The following is a 19,902-nucleotide window of genomic DNA, read 5'->3' on the forward strand; positions in this document are numbered from 1 at the left end:
ATTTTAAGAAATTAGCATATAATAATTGTAAAAAGTTGTATTTTAATATTGTAAATATATATAAGTGAGCCATGTGCATAGGCAACCAAAAATACTCTCGGAGTAATTTGACAGATAGAAATTAATCATAAGGGAATATAAAGTGGGGTTATATAATATATTGTTTGAAATGTGTATTTTATTAAATTAGAGTGTTAGTTACTAATTTAATTATATATTCTGATCTGAAAAGCCTAAATGTCAACAAAATTATTAATAGAAAAGAATGGAATTCTCTGGATCTCCGGAGATGGCCATGTTTGCGAAATGGTTTGTTCCAGAAAATTCAGACATGTATTAAATAGAACTGAATAGAACATGATATCTTACGAGATGGTTCTAGAAATCCAAAAACATATAAATACCCGTGATTTGGATTCAAGATGGCAGTTTTTAAGTTTTTATTCAGAAGTCAGGCAGTTTTAGAAGTTTTTAGTCAGAAGTCAGGCCAGTTCATTATGAAAGTTAATAGACACATTTAGTTAGTGAATAGTGAAGTAAATTATTCATAATTTTCAAGAAGTCAGTCAGAAAAGTTTAGTAAGAAATATGAAAGTTAGTTGGAGTCAGTGAATCAGGTACAAATAGTCGAATTGTTTAATATAGTGAGTTAAATGAAGATTAAAAATTATGCATATAATTAATGCACATTTATAATTATACACAAATAATTATTGAAGATTATAAAAGTATATTGGAAGAAATTAAATTATATTATGGTTGGAGATTAGTATAAATCAACTTATAATAATTGGATATTGGTATATTGAAAAGAAGAATAAATATAAATGCTGTTTGCTGGTTTGGTTGGTGGTGTATAAATGCTGGTGAAGAAAACTATATCTTAAATTGGTAGAAGCTGATAATTGGAAAAAGTAATTTCACAAAAAACAAGGATAACTGAAGTACGAAGACATTCAGTGGTGATTAGAATATATATAGTGGAAAACAGTTCATTTAGGCATTCAGTGAAAGAAAGGTACAAAATTTTGTTAATATAATTTAGTTAGTGTCATAACAATTTCAATTTTGAAGATAGTTTGTTTAAATTTTACATTGTCTATAGAATTTAATTAGTTTTATAAGAATATCAATTTAAAGATAGTTTATTTTAAATTTATATTGGTTAGGTTAGATATATATGTGTGTTTCATAATAGTTATAATAAAGATAATTTAAAAAAGTACTTACAAACTAATTCTTTGAGAACCGCGATAAAAACCCTATATTATTAAAAATACTCATTGCTCATAATTCAAACAAAAAACACATCATAACAATATATATATATATATATATATATATATATATATATATATATATAGGTGGGTGAAAACTGAGAGGAGTACTAGTTTTGTGCTGTGTCGTATAGGCAACGATGAAACAACCTTATCTACCTACGCTTTATTTCGCGGACGATCAAGTCGCACAAGACCAGGAAGGGTCGTATTTTCGAATTCGTTCGAGCATATTTCGCATACGAAATTAGAAGAAATTCGCTCGAAATCCAGTTTTTTATATTTTCGAATAGTGCGTATACGAATTTTTTCGTATACGACGACACGAATGGGTATGAACCATTCGAATTTCGATGCTAGTATACGATCAAAGTAATTTTTGTCATTTCAGTTGTCACTGGGTCCGTGTACGTCAGATAAAATTTCAGCTGATAGTTTTTAATCGTTGTTTTAGATTGGACAATACAATAAAATTTACATTAATACCTACCATATTTTTACATTGAACTTTGTTTTTAATGGGTGGTTTAAATAATTTTTTAATAGAAAGAAATAGTTAACGCCCTTGCCGAGGCGATAATATTAGCGGAACGAAGAGGCAAGTTTACCAACCCATTCTTAACCATCTAGAGGACTATTCGGATGTACAATTTCAAAAATTGTACAGATTAACAAGACCCCTCACAATGGAGTTGATAGAATGGCTTTTTTTTGTTCGGCCGACACTGAACCACCATATTTCATGCCCTTTTTTACTTCTTGTTTTAGATAACAAATTCACCATAAACTAGGTTAAGTAAAACTGCCAATTATTCTTCTTTTTTTATTATTTAAGTTTTGGTTGTTCGAATTTGCAGTGTTGCCGGTGCAAATTCTTTTAGTGTACGTATAAAATTTCGAAGGACGTTTAAAAATACAGATTCAAATTCGTATACGAAATTTTTCTTTCGAGTTAACTCGTATACGAAAAAATTCGATTGAATTCGAAAATACGGCCCCAGGAAGATCTGCAAGTCATTCAGCCATTAATATCAGAATACGAGCGATGGGGTCTAAATTTTAATTCAACAAAAACGAAATACATGTACATAAAAGCCTAAAGAAAAAAGTAATAGGCTCACTGAACTCACTTATCTGATCAAGAACTATCTCTAAACAGAAAAAGACACAGCTATACAATAGTATTTTTAAAAGCGTTGTACTTTATCGATGTGAAACCTAGCAACTTATTAAGAGCTTGTTCTGGACATAGATTTTTGACACAGATCAGCAGATATATGATGCAGGTAACAAATGAAAGAATAAGACAAATCATGTACAGAACAATCACCATCATGGAAAAAATATAGTAAAAACAACTTGTTTGGTACGGACATTTACATAGAATGACTGACCATCGCCTACCGAAGTTAATATTGGATTGGTAGCCACCTAAGGAGAAAAGCGAGAAGACCGAAAATAACATGGCTTGATGAGTTCAAAAGGCAATGTCAGAGAGAGATCTACAACCGCGAGAGTATGCCGATAGACGTGAATGGAACTGCAAGACCCAGGACGCAATGAAACGCCATTTTAGGTCTGTTACAACTGGTCCAGAAACCGTACAATGTACGGTAACGCTTCTGCGCAATGGATAAAATGCGTTCCACGTTCATCTCAAATCCTTCCACGGTCCCTTTGGCGTTCCAACTTAAATTGTGATCGTTCCATGTACGGTTTCGAAACCGTCATTTCAGTAGGCGGGTAAAAGCTATTACCGTTTAGACTAATCTGCGCATTAAGTAGTACCTATGAGCAAAAATTCTCATTTTGTTGGTCGTTTTACTTTGATTTTTAAGTGAGATTAAGTGTTTCAGTGCCATTTTTTATAGTATTTATTGCTTAAAATTTTACAGCAGTTAAAATGGAACTTGTTTGCCTAATTTAAAATAATATTTTTTCTTCAATTAGATTATTGTTTGCTTAAATTATGAGGACCCTAGAAGTAAAGGGGTATAAGTGACATTTTTGTAAATTTTGAGAAAATTGCATCGCTGAACTGGAAATCTTTTATTATATTTGGATGTAAAGAGATCTAAGCGATAAGTCTAACAGGTGCTGCTTTTTAGCGGCAAGTTACTTAGTCTCCAAGCCAACTATAAGTAGGGCTTGGAAGAGAAGAGATGCAAGTGCTTTTTTACCCCTTTTCCACTGTGCCAGACTGTTAGTTCAGTTTGTTAACATTTTGGATGGGTAGTGGTATAGCTCCTGTAAAGCAATATTATTTTGTTGTTAAAGTAATACTTTAGGAATAGGAAGTGTCTTCCTCAGGAGTGTAATTTGAAAATAATGTACAAACTTTATTGTGATTTATGTAAGGAGGAAAAACAGGAAGAACTTGTAAAGGAAAGCTTTTACAGGAATAGTTTTAATACTCAGTTCAACCTCAGTTTTAAAGGACAAGTACAGACGCCTGTGATAAATGTGACAAATTTCAGATAAAAATAAATCATGGTTCGGCAAAAGAAAACGCTTTAGCATACACATAGCTGTGCTTTGTGCCCTCCAAATAAATTGGCAGGACCCTGGTCTACCTGGCCTTTCGGCATACGACCGTTAGCGACTCCACTGCCCCTACGAGTCCGACATCAAAATGAAGGTGCTGCGATGCATACGCATCGCGGGGCTCCACCTCCACCGTAGTACCTGTGTTGCGATTACCTCACCTATCCATTATCCTCTCCCACGGGCGGACAGGTGACGCAGGCAGAGGAATTTCCACCTCGCACGTAGACAGGTCGCCGCCGAGGATCTCTTCTCTACCACTCTTAAATCTCCAGGCGGCTACGTGCTGAGACACCGACACCACGATTGGTGGTGTAAGGCCAAAAGAGGTGTGTACGAGCCCAGCTCGTTCAACCTTGCCTTGTTCTCTTGGAATGAGAGTAGAGTGGTCCCCGAGAGTCTCGGATACTAGGAATGTAGACCGGTGACTGTGACGCCTAAACGTCTCGAGTGCGTTTCTACAGACCCGACACCTCACGCGACGGCTCTCCACCTCTCGATTCCTACCCATTAGTCGCCTCTTACGACAGGCAGGGCCTTCTGACCTCGGCCGTATTCTTATCTCCGCGAGCCAAACGGAGGCTTTAGCTCAGGCATAAAAAGACTTTTACTTGCGTAAGGCAGCCGTATGAACAGCAAAATATGAGTGTCATGACCTAAAGGATATTAGCAAGATTGCGATCATCTTCGACTTGCCAAAAACTATGCCAAGTCCTGATGTGCCAACTTCTAAAGCATATTATTCAAGGCAACTATGGACGTATAACTTATACGTATCCATAGTCTACAGACTGGAACGACCCATTTCTTTATGTGGCAGGAAGGTCAGGCGTCACGTGGATGTTGGAAAATTTCATCTTGTCTCCTAAAATATATCAGAAGCCTTATGCCATATGTGAAACACAAAACTGCATTTAGCGACAACTGTGGATGTCAAAATAAGAGTCATTTGACAGTCAAATTTTAGCTCAACATTGTTAGAAACACTAATAGTCAAACAGTAGATCATCGCTTTTTTATAAGTTGTCATTCTTATGAGTGTGGCGAAGACTTTGATGTGATAGAGTTAAAAAAGAAAAAACCCCAAAAAGACCTGTATGTACCTAAATATTGGATGGAGCTGGTAACTTATACAAGTAGAAAGTTCTTTACATTTACATTTTCAACAGGACAAACCTTTAACTCTGTTTTACAAGAAAACAACTGGAGGTATCATAGAAGAGTTTAGTGAACTATATGTGACACCCACTCGAGCTGGCAAAAATTCTGCTCTTCTGCCAGATCTCTTGCCAGTACCGATTGACAAACGCGTCTCATTAAGCAAGCTAAATATTCAAATCTTCAACAGTTAGGCGCAAAATTTCAGGCCAATGCTTTTTAAATGCATTCATTTTTTTTTCGAATCCTGAGAAAACTAACAAATATTTTTGAAAAATTTAAACGCAGAATGAAAGATTACATTATTACCGAGGGCCGAAAGTCCCTTAGAATAAACAAAAAGTTTTTTTGAATGAGATATTTGAAATTAAAAATCATACTAAATTTTCTCTTTTTTGTCACCCCTGTAACTTATTAAAATAAACATTATGGAAGTTTTTAGGGACTTTCGGCCCTCAGTAATAAGTTTTTTTAGGATTCGAAAAAAATTAATGCATTTAAAAAGCATTGGCCCGAAATTTTGCGCCTACGATCTTAACTACGTACCATGGGTTTTTCATAAATCTGCAACATTATGTCTAACAAGCTGCAAAACTAACAAACAAGGAAGAAGCAGATGTCGAAAATTACGATTTATATATATATATATATATATATATTTTTTTTTTATTATATATATATATATATATATATATATATATATATTTTAAATTAGCCAGTAAATTAATGACCAATGAAAGTAAAGAATACACATGTACGGTTTATGTAAGACAAGTATTTGCTATTTTACAGTGGGCCTTCAGTAATGTTAAAAACCTTTACGAAAAAGGCAAAATATGAAATGGCAACACTGCGTTCACGATTAAATTTATTATGTCGATTAATTACATAAAAAGTAATCTTTTATTTACTAAAGACATAACTGATGTCTTGTTCAAATGTTTGCTACAAGCCTTGTCCTACTAAAAATAATTTTAGATTATATTGTGTGGATAATCGTTGATCTTCTATAATAATTAATCAGACCGTCGACGTTCTGGCAAAACTCCTCCATTTTATACAATAGTATTTAGTTAAATACACAAACTCTTTCAAAATATTGGTTTCTATTATTATTTGTCACAAGTCTTAAATTCACGGTTAATGTATAACTGGTTGTCTACGAGTGAATAAGCGGCAAGCCACAACAGATGCTCTATCGAATCAGACTTGCTGGAATCAATCATTATAATAATTTGGCGCCAATTGGTATTTACTTACAAATTACGTTGAATTATTTGATTAATAGTTTGGTGTGCAAGTTATAGAAGAATAGTATATTATTCTATAAGATAAATAACAATTAAACAAAAGCAAAACTGCTGGAGGTTAAAAGGAAACGCCTTATGGAACTTATTGCAGATTTTATAAGAAATATACAGTTATAATTTATTAGTAGTGACATTAAATAATAGCAGCGATACTATTATTCGTGCTCTGGAATGTTCCATATGAACTCTTTGTAAAGGTAAAATGTCTATCGTCCTGAAATAATATTATTTATGTATTTATATAAAATAAGATTTATATCTTTTGGTTGTAGTGCGTTTCGGTATCTATGTTTCCATCTTTATCATGAAATGAATTAATCAATATTTATCCCTATCCATAAGAAAGGATTATGAACCGTATGCAGCAATTACAGAACCATTACCTTGTAAGCAAGAATAGTTGGTTGGCTACATAATAATCAATAGCTAAAGAACTGTCTACTCCCAGAGATAGCCGAAAAACAATGCAAATTCGTACCAGAGAAAGAAACACTATGGAACTATTGGTAGTAGAAGGAAAGATAGAAGGCCGAAGACAAAAAGGAAGATCTCCAACAAGATGCGCAGACCAAATGAAGATTCTGTTGGGAAAATCACTACGTAAAGCCGTCCATACAAGGTAACAATATTTAGAGTGTCACAACACCCTGACAAAAGCTCAAGGAATAAGGAGGAGGATCTATGTTTATTAGGACGTCATTAATCTGACTTATATTTATTTTTCTGACTATGGCATGACACATGACACTAGCAGATATCCTTTTCTACCAACGACTTCCACTTATCTTATTCCACGTATCTTTTTAGTATATAGTTTAATATGTAATTATGCAAAATATAATGATAATTAATTATATATAATAAAAAAGGTATTAGTTACTACTATAAATGAGACGATTTCCTTTGTCGTTACGAACACAAAGTCCGTATAGTCCTACTACGCCGATTTTTGCGGTAAAATCTCCCACGATTTTCGTTAATCGAAAATGGAAATCTGTATTAAATTTAATTTCTCATGCGTTGTCGTCAATTGCAGCAATATAATTATTCTTTACGATATCGGAAGGAAGCCCGATAGTCTCAATATTACTGATTCTGTTATCTTTTCACTAATTATAATGGCGATTCCATATCTATATTGCGTATTTGATCATGAAAAGAAATTTTATATGCATTCCAGGCTGATAGCGAGTGTAATTTTTTTGTAATTGTACACCAGATGTAATTTTTTTGCAATGAAAATGATATGAACAAGTGTTTATTCTTGCTGAGCAATTATTGAATTTTCCTGTGCTAGGAGATCGTGTACACTACAATCACATCATGATTGTATACAGTGTGTAAAAGCCAAATGGAATAAATTCATTATTTAGGTTACTGTACATATTTATAAAAAATCCCGAAACATGTCAAATTTAAATTATAACTTGACATTCTTTAACGTGAAAATGTAACCCCTACCTTCAACCCCCTTAGAATGACAGGTACAACCCCCAATTTTTAAAATAGTAAGTATAGGCTTGTGATATATCGTTTGAAAGGTCTTTTCATTCTCCATTCAAAAATGTTGTCGATTTCAAGTTTATTAAGATTAATTAAGATAAAATAAATTAAAATCATGTGGTTACCGAAATTCGCTACAATACAATCAAAAACTAAAATGTAATGCAAAACGTAATAAAATATAGAACACGAAAAAGAACTATGAATGTTAATGAAGTACAAAATGTAGTACAAATGTAGTACAAAATGAAGTACAAATTGTAGATGTTCAAAATGTTCACCGCGAACGTCTTGGCAACATCCTAATCTCAAATAAAACTGTCTTCTAAGATTATTTAACATAACAGGCGTGATCGACTTAATCGCAAGCGTTATTCGTTCTTTTAAGTCATTTAAATTAGAAGGTTTAGTTTTGTACACATGGCTCTTCACATATCCCCATAAAAAGAAATATAATAATTTAAGATCAGGTGATCGTGCTGGCCACTCAATCAATCCTCGCCTCCCTATCCACCGATTGGGAAATATTGTATCGAGTTACTGCCGGACATTAAGTTGGTAATGTGGTGGTGCTCCATCCTGCTGAAACTATATCGTATTCTCTGGAACTTGAGGGTTTCCTGGATCAGGATATAAATTTGCCAACGTTGGAATGACATCATTTTGAAGTAGTGCCAAATAATTGTTGCCATTCAAGTTGCCCTCAATGAAAAAGGGACCAATGATATTGTTTCCTACAATCCCTGCCCAAACATTAACCTTTTGAGGGTATTGAGTGTGTTCTTCTCTCATTCAGTGAGGATTTCAGAAAACATAACGTCTTCTAATTGGATAATATTGTTATCCAACATGTCCATCATTTGCTCACAAAAAAAAGTTCTATCAAAATCGTCTTCCATGAGCTCCTGAGTAGGTATCATCTTATAGGGATGCAATTTATTTTCTTTTAATATGTTTACTATCGATGTATGGCTAGCATTGAATGTAGTGGATGCCTGTCTACTCGATGTATGTGGATTTTCCTGAAACTCTAGCAACACATATTATTTGAGTTCATCACTCAGTGCATTGACAGCTGCTTTTTTTAGCCTTATGACAGCCTTACATAACCAAACTCGCGAAACTGCTTCTCTATTTTACTTATTGTTCCTTGGAATATAGGCGGTAAATTAGGAAATTTCTCATGAAATAGGCGAGTTACTTCCTGTTGTGTTCGGGTGTTATCTCCGTAACCAATCATTTGTAAAACTGTTATTTTATGCATTTCCGTTAATCTAACCATTTTTCAGAATTGAATTGAACGAACTTTTTACTTAAATTAAAATACTGACAACTTAAATAAAACAATTTACTGATGCGTGTTAAAATAACGTTGCCACGGAAATTCTTTAAAGTTTTTTAATGGTTACCATCTAAAAACCACATTGCTATGGTTTTTGTTCACTTTCTCATTATCAAGACCTAAACGGGAAATAAGTTTTGAGTATATTTTAGCGAATTTCGGTAACCACATGATTTTAATTTATTTTATCTTAATTAATCTTAATAAACTTGAAAGCGACGGAGAATGAAAAGACCTTTCAAACGATATATCACAAGCCTATACTTCCTATTTTAAAAATTGGGGGTTGCACCTGTCGTTCTAAGGGGGTTGAAGGTAGGGGTTACATTTACACGTTAAAGAATGTCAAGTTATAATTTAAATTTGACGTGTTTCGGGATTTTTTATAAATATGTACAGTAACCTAAATAATGAATTTATTCCATTTGGCTTTTACACACTGTATAACGGCGATATTTGTATAATGTATTATTTAAGCCTAAGAGATACTATAGTAGATTTGGAAATGTATAAGAAAAGTTTTTATGACATACACAGGACTGTCTGTCTGTCTAAAGAAAAGCCTCCTTTATCATGGCCTACAGTATATTCTTCTAGGCCATGAAGCATTTGGATTGTCCAAGTTCGTGATGAGACCATACCAGCAAAAAAAAACTGATTAAAAAAAGGCTGTAAAATTACTAACACTGTCGTGCAAGGCGTACGGTTGAAGATGCCTTCGGCATTTCAAGTAACCGCGGCAAGTCCTAAATTCGTGTATTTTAGTAGACTTGGATTTTTCTATGGAAATTGTTAAGTGTTTCTGCGTGTTACCCAATTTCGCCAGGAAACCTGATGGTCACAGGTTTGATAACACTTTGACTTGTGCAATGAATCACGTAGACGACTTTACGATCGTTGGAGGTAAAACGAATGACATTCAAGTTTCGAGACCTTTTTTTGTGACTATTTCAATGTGTAACGTTTCGTCACTTAATTAATAAAAAAAACTTGAAATTATAATTTAAAAATAAATAAATAGTCATTTACAATCAATAAGAGATTGTTCTATAGCTTGCCATGATGGCGACCATCATGGCAAGCTATATTTTGCAAACTGCTGCTCTGAAAACATTTATGGTTGTTGTGTTGAACCACGTACGTAGATTTTTCAGCCATGAAGTCCTTCGCCTTCCTGGTCTTGGTTTTCCTTCTACTTTGCCTTTTAGAATTAATCGCAGCAACCCATATCTTTCTCTGTTCCTCATTATGTGACCGAGGTATTCGATTTTGGCTGTTTTCATTCTGGTTAACAACTCTTTTCCTTTTTGCATTCTGAATAAAAGTTCAGGTTAGTAACGTGGTCGGTATAGGATATCTTCAGGATTCCACGATAAAGCCACATTTCGAAAACCTCAATTTTCTTGCAGGTAGCGACTGTGAGAGTTTACGACTCAACTTCGTAGAACAGTATAGGAACCTGATTTTTATGGGTACTAATAAATCATGGCATTTGAATAGTAAGCCATTTTTTGGAATGCAGATCTTGCTTACTCTATCCTACATTTGATTTCTAGGAAATGGTCCCAATTTTCATTGACGTTTGTAGGAGTTAGGCAATTATTACCTATCTAGGTACTCAAAATTCCTAATGTTCGTATAATGTGCTGCGCCAATACGCATATTTGGAAGATGTGACGCTCCTTTGAATTAAATCCTCACTTTTTGTCAGGAATTGTTTTTTTTTAAGAAGATTCAGGTTCAGTTTGGGGGAAATTCTTTTGGTATAGTTAGGTATGGTTATGGTTTTGTTATTTATTTATGAGATCAAAAAAAAACTCGTCCTTAGTAAGCCATGGGAAGAAAAATATTTTACTTAACTTGAGTCAGCTCAAAATTGCCATCAATGAAATTTGCATCAAACGAGCTCTCTTGCAGCAGATAAGTTCATTTGGATAAAATTTTATTCGTGACAATTCTCAGCCGAAACAAGCAAAGCCGTATGTTTTATTTCCATGGTTTACTGAGGAAGAATTTTTTTGTGGAATCTCATGATAATGTATCATTTGCACCAGCCAGTTGAAGTTAAAGGGAGTAACATTGATTGCGAATTTCGAATGACTATACGTCCTCATTTGATTAAAGCTTTTATTTTATATACTAAAAAGCTTAAATAATAAATAAACATTTGATTCCGCATTTTGCTGGATCCGCGTTGGATCCAGTTGAATTCAAGCCAATCTTGCAAAAATCCAGCTGGACTGAAAATGCTGCTGGATTGCAATATGGACCCTGACTCTAATTGAGATTTCGACTCAAAACATGTCGAAATTAATATGGCGACGTCGAAATGCGACTTTACGAGTCTTGTGGATTTCAGCTGAACTAACCAAACGACGTCACTAATTTTCGATTTATCGAAATTAATTTCAACTTCAAGAAAGTGGTTGAAATTTCATTTCGAGTCGAAATTAATCTGACATGACTGGCTGGACTGGGAGAAGTGAACTTAGGTTCAGTTTAGGAGGTGTTGTGTTTTGATTCTTGCAAGGAAAACTGAGGCAAAAAAAAGTATTAATATGGCTGCGTTTTACGGACATTTGCTGGTTTTGGAGGAATTAGAGAGGATAGATATCCGACGCTCACAACGGAGGATAAGAAGAATGTTACGAGATACTCAAAATCCTTTTTTACTAAGTGATGCTCAATTTAGGCAGCAATTCCGGCTTAATAAACAAGCTGCAAATTATTTGATAAGGGTATTAGAACCATATTTGGAGGAGGGAGTTTATGCCTCTAGGATAGCCAAAATGTTTAGGGTAAGTATTACTAAGCTGCAGTAAATTTAAAAATATATTAGAATATAACCACTAAGTCAAATCTTAGTGGTTATATTAACCTTAGTGGTTATAACTTAAGGATCTTCCACATCGCCTTTTTTCTTTCCTTGCCATCATGACCAAGGAGTTTGCCCTTAGCAAAATCAGCATGGTCCTCCAAAAAAAGCCACCATGATTTCCTTTTGCTCCACAGACAATTTAGAGCCACGATCACCGACAACCTCTCCATCCATTTTCTTTCAATTCAAAGAGTAGCGTGCAGCCAATAAACAAGAGGGCCAACCCAAATTTTCAGGAGTGTCAAACTGATAAAGTAAATATCCCCAGTTTTAACTACAATCGAAATGAATGAGAATCGCTAGCGATTGCGACTGTCATGGCGTAGTCGCTTTTAAATTTCGACATCAAAATGAAATAGAATCAGGGCCATGGAATCTAATGCCTTATTGTAAAACACAAATGCCAAATAAAGATATTCATTGTATCTATTACACTTTTCGATTAGTGTCCATATTGTCTGTAGGTGTTCTATAGTACTATAACCTTTGTGAAATCCAGCTTGTTCAACACTTTGGTACCTATCGAACTTATTTGATTGTCTGTTGGTAATGATTTTGGTAATCAGTTTGTACGGATGTGGTAACATGATTATTGGTGTGTAATTTTAGAATTTGTGTTTGCCTCCTTTCTTGTGCAGTAAAAGTACCTGCTCATTTTGCCAAGAGGTTGGAATAGCACCTACAAAGAGGCACTTGTTCGCCTCCAAAGTAGTTTGACCTGCATCCTGTCATCATCTCTTTTGTTATTCCATTGTCTTCAGTTTTTTCGTTATTCATCTATTTTAAGGCAACTTCCTCATTAGTAATTTCTGGTAGTGTGTTTTGAAAATGAAAATAGTGTTTTGTTGTTTCTTGTGTGTACCTGTTTTATTAGTATACGAGGCGTGTTTTTTAAGCAAGTACCGTTTTGGAATTAAAAAAAGACGTGCAAAGATATGGCAATAATTTTATTTTTACATGAAAGCCTGTACCTTAATCTACTTTTCTACATAATTTCCGTGAATATTGAGGCACTTGTCATAACGTGGCACCAGTTTTTGAATACCCTCCTGATAAAATTCTGCCGCCTAACTTGTTAACCACTGCATCACAAATGTTTTGACTTCGTTATCGTCTTGAAGATGCTGACCGCCCAGGTGTTTCTTAAAGTGTTGGAACAAATGGTAGTCGCTGGGCGCCAGATCAGGGCTGTATGGAGGATGATCTAGAGTTTCCCATTTAAATGATTTGATGAAATCTTTGGTCTGATTAGCCACATGTGGACGGGCATTGTCATGCAGCAAAACGATGTCCTTACTCAACTTGCCACGTCTTTTGTTCTGGATTGCACGACGCAGATTTTTCAATGTCTCACAATAAGACGCTGCATTGATTGTGTCATTACGAGGCAGAAACTCCACTAGCAATACTCCTTTTCTGTCCCAAAAAACTGTGCACATGATTTTCCGGGCAGAAAATGTTTGCTTAAACTTCACTCTTTTGGGTGATAATGAATGTCGCCATTCCATGGATTTTTGTTTCGATTCTGGTGTGACGTAGGCCACCCACGTTTCGTCACCAGTAACAATTTGGTCTAAAAAATCTTCACCTTCACTGTGGTACCGCTCAAGGAAAGTCAATGCACTGCCTAAACGTTGGGTTTTGTGCAGATCCGTCAACATTTTTGGACCCCAACGTGAACACAATTTCCGGTAATTCAAGTTCTCGGTAACAATGCGATACAAAACACTACGAGAATACTAAGAAAAGCAGTCGGACAATGATGAAATTGTAAAGCGTCTGTTTTCTCTCACCTTTTCGTCCACTTTCTGCACCAAATTTTCATTAACGATCGAAGGACGCCCACTCCGTTCTTCATCATGCACATTTGTGCGGCCATCTTTAAATGCTCTCACCCATTTCCTTACCATTCCATCACTCATAATGTTTTGTCCGTAAACTTCAACGATCTCACGATGAATATCGATCGGTTTTACGCCTTTAGTACTAAGAAATCGTATACCAGCCCGTACTTCACAATAAGCGTGACTCACGATTGTTGGAGGCACTGGAGTAAACAAGTATACAATGAAGAATCAGACTGTAATGGCGTCAGTGCGTAGACAAGAGATCTAGGTAACCAGCGCTCATGCGCGGAACGCCGACCGTAGCGCTGCGGCGGCGGAATCGCAAAACGGTACTTACTTAAAAAACATGCCTCGTACTTGTTGATTTCTACTTCTGCGATATTATATCATATAAACAAAAAATTTCCTTTTAACCTTAAAATTAGGCAAAAACTTCTATCGATTTTTTAACTCGTTATCTCTTAATCCTTCGTATTTCGAAGGACATCCTGTAGCTGTCTTTCTAGGACGAATAATTTATTATTTTCGGATAGCTTGCGTGAATGTTGTGGCCAAAAGCAAGTTGCGAATGTATGTTTTGTCTGTGTTATCGATTGAACTTTTTATTAATAGAACGTGGGTGTGGGGACCAAGACGTAATTTACTAAATTACATATCAAAGGGGTTCAAATTACGGTTTATAGGGTGGATAAACGTTTGGATAATGATGAATAAAATTCGTGAGCAACAACTTGTGGATGTAATTATTTATTTATAGACTTTTGTTGGGCGTTGGAAAAACCACAATTACGAGTAGATTATGGTTTACTATTTATAAATCATAACAAAGTGCTACAAAAAAAATTATTAAAGACCTGAATATTAAATTCAGAAAATAGGATTTAAGTTTATCTGCCGTAAAAACAACAACTATTGCAATCTTGTTTAATCTAATGAGTTCTTCATTTGCATTATTTTTTAGACAACAATTCTCATTTTAGATCATGTTGTTTCAGTGTTTTGTATCTCTTTCATTGCCTAATGTTGCTATCATGGGATTTTTTTATCTTAGAAAAAAACGCTTTTACCACTTAGATCCATTTTGATTTATTATATAATTATATGAATATTACACAAAAATCCGTTATTAGAATATTGCAACCAAAACATTTGTATTACTACCATATTTTTTTTATAAGAAGTTTTAGCATTCATATTTTTTTCAGCCTCAAATCCGGTCGTCCAGTAACCATTAATGGATTATTGTATATATTCCTTTTACAGCTGGTAACCCTTCCAGAATTCTGGAAACCTGTATAACATTGCACATGTCTAGTGGATGGATACAAAAAGTGTTTGGCACCTACGATCTACTGCCTCACATACATGCAAGATATGGTTGACTGTTTCAAGTGATCTTTATGACGATGCTTTTCGAGAAAATGATACACATACACATACTACCTGTGACAACCAGCTAGCCAAAGGTCCCAGTATACTGAAATCAGAATCACAAAAGCAATACAGCAAGTCAAAAATAATGAATCACCTGGACCAGATAACCAGCTTACTTAATACCTACTTAACCACTTTCTTTCAAAAAATTTACAGCGAAGAAATTATACCAGATAATTGGTTGGAGTCACTGTTTATAACATTACCAAATGCAGCGATTTTAGACTAATCAGTTTGATGATTTCCAGGAGCAGAATGCGGAAGCGATCACCAGCTCTTGATGGCTGATTACAGAATACGTTTCAAGAACATACGCAAAGCTTCTCCCCGTTCTTTTAGGCTAACGGACCCCGAATTAGCTACCTTTAAAGAGAGAATTGAACCAGCACTAACCAGAATAGAGAACAATCAGGCAGAACAAAGTGTGGATGAAGCCTGGACAGATATTAAAGAAACCATCGTAACAACAGTGAACCAATGTCGCCAACCATCTATAAATAATAGCATTAAACCGTGGATCAGCAGAAACACGTGGAAAGTGATTGAACAAAGAAAGCAACTTAAAGTTGGCCCCTGTGATCAACAGACATATAAAGCTCTCTCCAGAGATATTCAACGAAGATGCCGAAAAGACAAACAAGAATACATCTCTGAAATCTGTCAGGAAATAGAAAATCACGGATATCGAAATGAAACCAAAGACCTCTTCCGGAAAGTGAAAATTCTTGCGAGAGAATTTAAACCCAAGAACTATGCAATAGAGGACAAACAGGGTATTATCATAAGTGATATCGACAGAGTGTTGGAAACATGGAAAAACTATTGTTCAGAGCTCTACAGGGAAGAACACGTAAATCTAGGCCACACTTCGGCCCTCGAAAACATCACATACAACCCTGAACCTGAAATTCTGCTGTCCGAGATTGAATTTGGGATGACCTCAGCGGAGCTGTTTCGCAGAGCAGTCAACAAAACCATGATAGCCTTGATGATCGCCAACATCCGGACCGGATAAGGCACTGAAGAAGAAGAAGAGATTGAAGAAGCTGTAACTCACCTCAAGAAGAATAAATCCCCTGGCTGCGATGATATCACGGGAGAGCTCCTTCAGAACATGGGAGACAAAGGATGTTACATAATGTGGAAACTTTGTAATAAAATTTGGAGATGCGGAAAGTGGCCCAGAGAATGGCGCACATCATTGTGCATACCAATCCATAAAAAAGGAACAACTACAAAGTGTAGTAATTATCGTACCATCTCACTGATTTCCCATCCAAGCAAAATATTACTAAGAATCATTAAACGCCGTTTGCAACAATACTTAGACAAACAAATTCCCCAAGAACAAGCAGGCTTTGTCAAAGGGAAGGGTACGAGAGAGCAAATCCTTAATATGCGGCAGCTCATAGAAAAGGCCCGCGAATTTAAAATTCCAATAATAATCTGTTTTCTAGACTACCAAAAGGCATTTAATTGTGTGAAGTGGGAAGTTCTCTGGACAGTTCTTCATGAGATGGGAGTTCCAGATCATTTGGCAATATTAATTAAAAACTTATACGAAGATAACTCAGTTAAAATAAGAATTGAAAACCAGCAATCTGATACCTTCAAAACCAGCAGAGGTGTACGACAAGGGTGCATACTATCTCCAGACCTGTTCAATTTATATGGAGAATACATAATGAGGAACGCACTCGATGGATGGAGAGGCGGCATCTCCATTGCAGGGGCTCAAGATTAATAATCAGAAAACAAAAATCATGATTGTGGACCACGCGAATATCCTCCAAACAACAGGCGCCCTAAATCAATTCGAGAGAGTAGACGAGTTCACGTATCTAGGATCTTCCTTAAGCAATGCAGCCTCCTCCCATACGGAAATTCGCAGAAGAATAGGGATGGCCAAGAACGCGATGAGTCGACTGTCAAAAATATGGAAGGACCGCTCTTTATCCAAAAAACTCAAAATGAGACTGGTACGGACACTCATTTTTTCAATCTTCATTTACTGTGCCGAAACATGGACAATAAAATCAGAGGATAGGAAAAGGATTGACGCATTCGAAATGTGGTGCTGGAGACGAATGCTACGCGTCTCGTGGACGGAGCACAGATCCAATCAGTCGATTCTCGAAGAGCTAAACATTCAGACCAGACTCTCCTCTCAGTGTCTTGCAAATGTTTTAAAGTTTTTTGGCCACATTGCGAGAAGAGACAATGACAACTTAGAAAGATTAATTGTATGCGGAAACGTAGAAGGACGTAGAGGCAGAGGACGCTCACCTATCCGATGGTCAGATCAAGTACAGAAAGCCACTGGAGAGACGTTTTCCGAGTCCATGAGAGCAGCCCAAAATCGCAAGAGATGGAGAGAATTGACAGCCCGCATTGTAGGAAATCACGATCCTCAGCAATGAGGAAACGACAAGAGAGAGAGAGTTTGATGAGCCACACACTAAGATACTTTTACAAATTATACAAAACCGAGTATGCCTTCAGTGCGAAGTAGAGGTTACATTTCGAAAATTGTGGGAAAATTCCCACAAAGATTTGACCAAACCTGAGAGAATTATAATAAAAAAAAGTTATCACGATTGAAAAAAGAAGGAAAAAGCCAAAAACCAAAAGAAAAATATAGTCGTAAATAAGAATACCTAATAATATAATGAACTGTAAACATACTCTAAAATAACATAATCGAATTGCCTCTCCTTAAACAAGTCTTAAAAATTATTCATTAATGATAAATGTTCAAGCGATTTGTAGCTTTATGCGTGGCTACTTCATATAAATTTATGACCTACGATAATCTCGCAACGTCCGGTTTGTACGGTGTACGGTGTAGTGAAACTGCGATCTGCAACGCAACCACGCAATGTCACGGTATCACGGTAACAACATCCGGTTCAGTTATTATTAGACTGCTGTCTTTTATCGAAAATAACATAAACTTTAAAAGGTGTAACAATATTTTGTATCTGTTGAAATTTCAGAAAATTCAATAGTAGTAGACCAGGGAAAATTAAAGATAAATACAATGTACCCTCGGCTAAAAAAATTTAAGAAGGTATTTTACAATAGATGATCGTTTGAAGAACGAGAATAAGGAAATGAGAAGATTTTCGCTACAAAAATTAAGTATAGTGAACTAAATCATGGGTTTTCTATCCGTACTACGTACAAGGGTCGCGGTCGTTCGTAAAGAAAGGTTACCTATGCCGCTGAGAAAAAATGCGACGTGCTGGGAGAAATCTCGCATCATTTTCTTACGCATTAACTCTCCCTCTCTCGCGCCCCATAACTCTCACCGAGCTGCATTCTGCATTGTTCACTCTCACTGCACAAGGCTTGATCTTTTAATCTTTTAGGCAATCTATAACTTTCCAAAATTTCAAGTCATCTGCCAACATTAGACATTTGCTATTTAGGAAACAAGAAGTGATGTCGTTAGCGAAGATATTGTAAAAAGAAGTGGAGAAGTGTGGCCTCCTTGAGGAACTCCAGATGTTACTGAGATACTGTCAGACATATGACAACCTATCTTGACTCTTTGATTTCTACCAGATGTAGACTTTTCAATCCATTCAACAAACCTGACATGAAAGTCCACATTAATTAATTTGCCCAAAAGTATTTGGTGATCTACACGATCAAATGCTTTGGAAAAATCTATGTATGTATATTGCATCTACCTGTTTACGGTCTTCCACTTAAGATAATATATCAAATTGATAGCAAATGTTTATTGCAATGGATTTTTTGCTATGAAACCCATGTTGTGATTGAGATATTAATACTTTACAGAACCATGAAAGTTGCTTTGCTATAAACGGTCGAAGAGCTAAGGGATTGCAGATTGTATATAAATGCTACGCGAATTTTCAATGTTGTCTTTCTGGTCATTTTTAAATATAGGAACAACATACCTTTCTTTTCATGAAGAAAGAAACATAGAGGTTTCCAGAGATCTATTAAACAATATAACATACTTTACTACAAGGTACAGATACTTTTTTAATAAAAAATTACGCACTCCATCTGGGCCAGCAGTAAGCTTATTGGGCAGCTCATTTATGCTATTAAAAATATTAGTTATGGTAATCAGAGAAGGTCAAATATTGTAGTAGAAGGTAAACATAGTGAGTATATTTTTTCTCCAGAGTCATTATTCTAAGATCAGCAGAGAACCACTTGGAACTATATTTCTTCAATGGCACAAAGTAAGCAATTTCTATGGAAAGAACTTCATAGAATAATTTTGTAGCAACATCAATATTATTAACCATACATACCTGCCAGTCTATGGAAGCAAGGAAGTTGTTAAGCGCTATGTAATCGCCATTCCGAAAATCATAAGACAACTCATCATAACCCAACTTATTTATATTTGTTTCTTTCACATCGAGGTTTAAGCAACATGCATAACCCACATGATGGATGCTAGGATCTACAAGGGAATCGCTTGTAGATCCTGGCCCCCAAGCATTAGAAAAATCTAAATCTAAAAATACATTACCATTCTTTGGAATATTATTATGTTGATACAATTTTAAAAATGGATGAATACTTGGTCACATCTGTTAAAGATCGTCAAAGTTAGGAAAAC

The 19,902-nt window shown here is 35.4% G+C and overlaps 2 protein-coding genes across 5 annotated transcripts in view; one reads left to right on the forward strand and one right to left on the reverse strand.

Moving 5' to 3' along the window:
• Positions 1–19,902, forward strand: part of LOC140436540 (phospholipase A1-like) — a 234,149-nt gene that overhangs the window by 76,055 nt on the left and 138,192 nt on the right. The window lies entirely within an intron of this gene.
• LOC140436539 (lactosylceramide 4-alpha-galactosyltransferase-like) overlaps positions 1–19,902 on the reverse strand; it is an 82,305-nt gene that overhangs the window by 8,545 nt on the left and 53,858 nt on the right. The window lies entirely within an intron of this gene.

The sequence above is a fragment of the Diabrotica undecimpunctata genome, chromosome 3, assembly GCF_040954645.1.
Source record: "Diabrotica undecimpunctata isolate CICGRU chromosome 3, icDiaUnde3, whole genome shotgun sequence".
In the NCBI taxonomy this organism is placed as follows: Eukaryota; Metazoa; Arthropoda; class Insecta; order Coleoptera; family Chrysomelidae; genus Diabrotica; species Diabrotica undecimpunctata.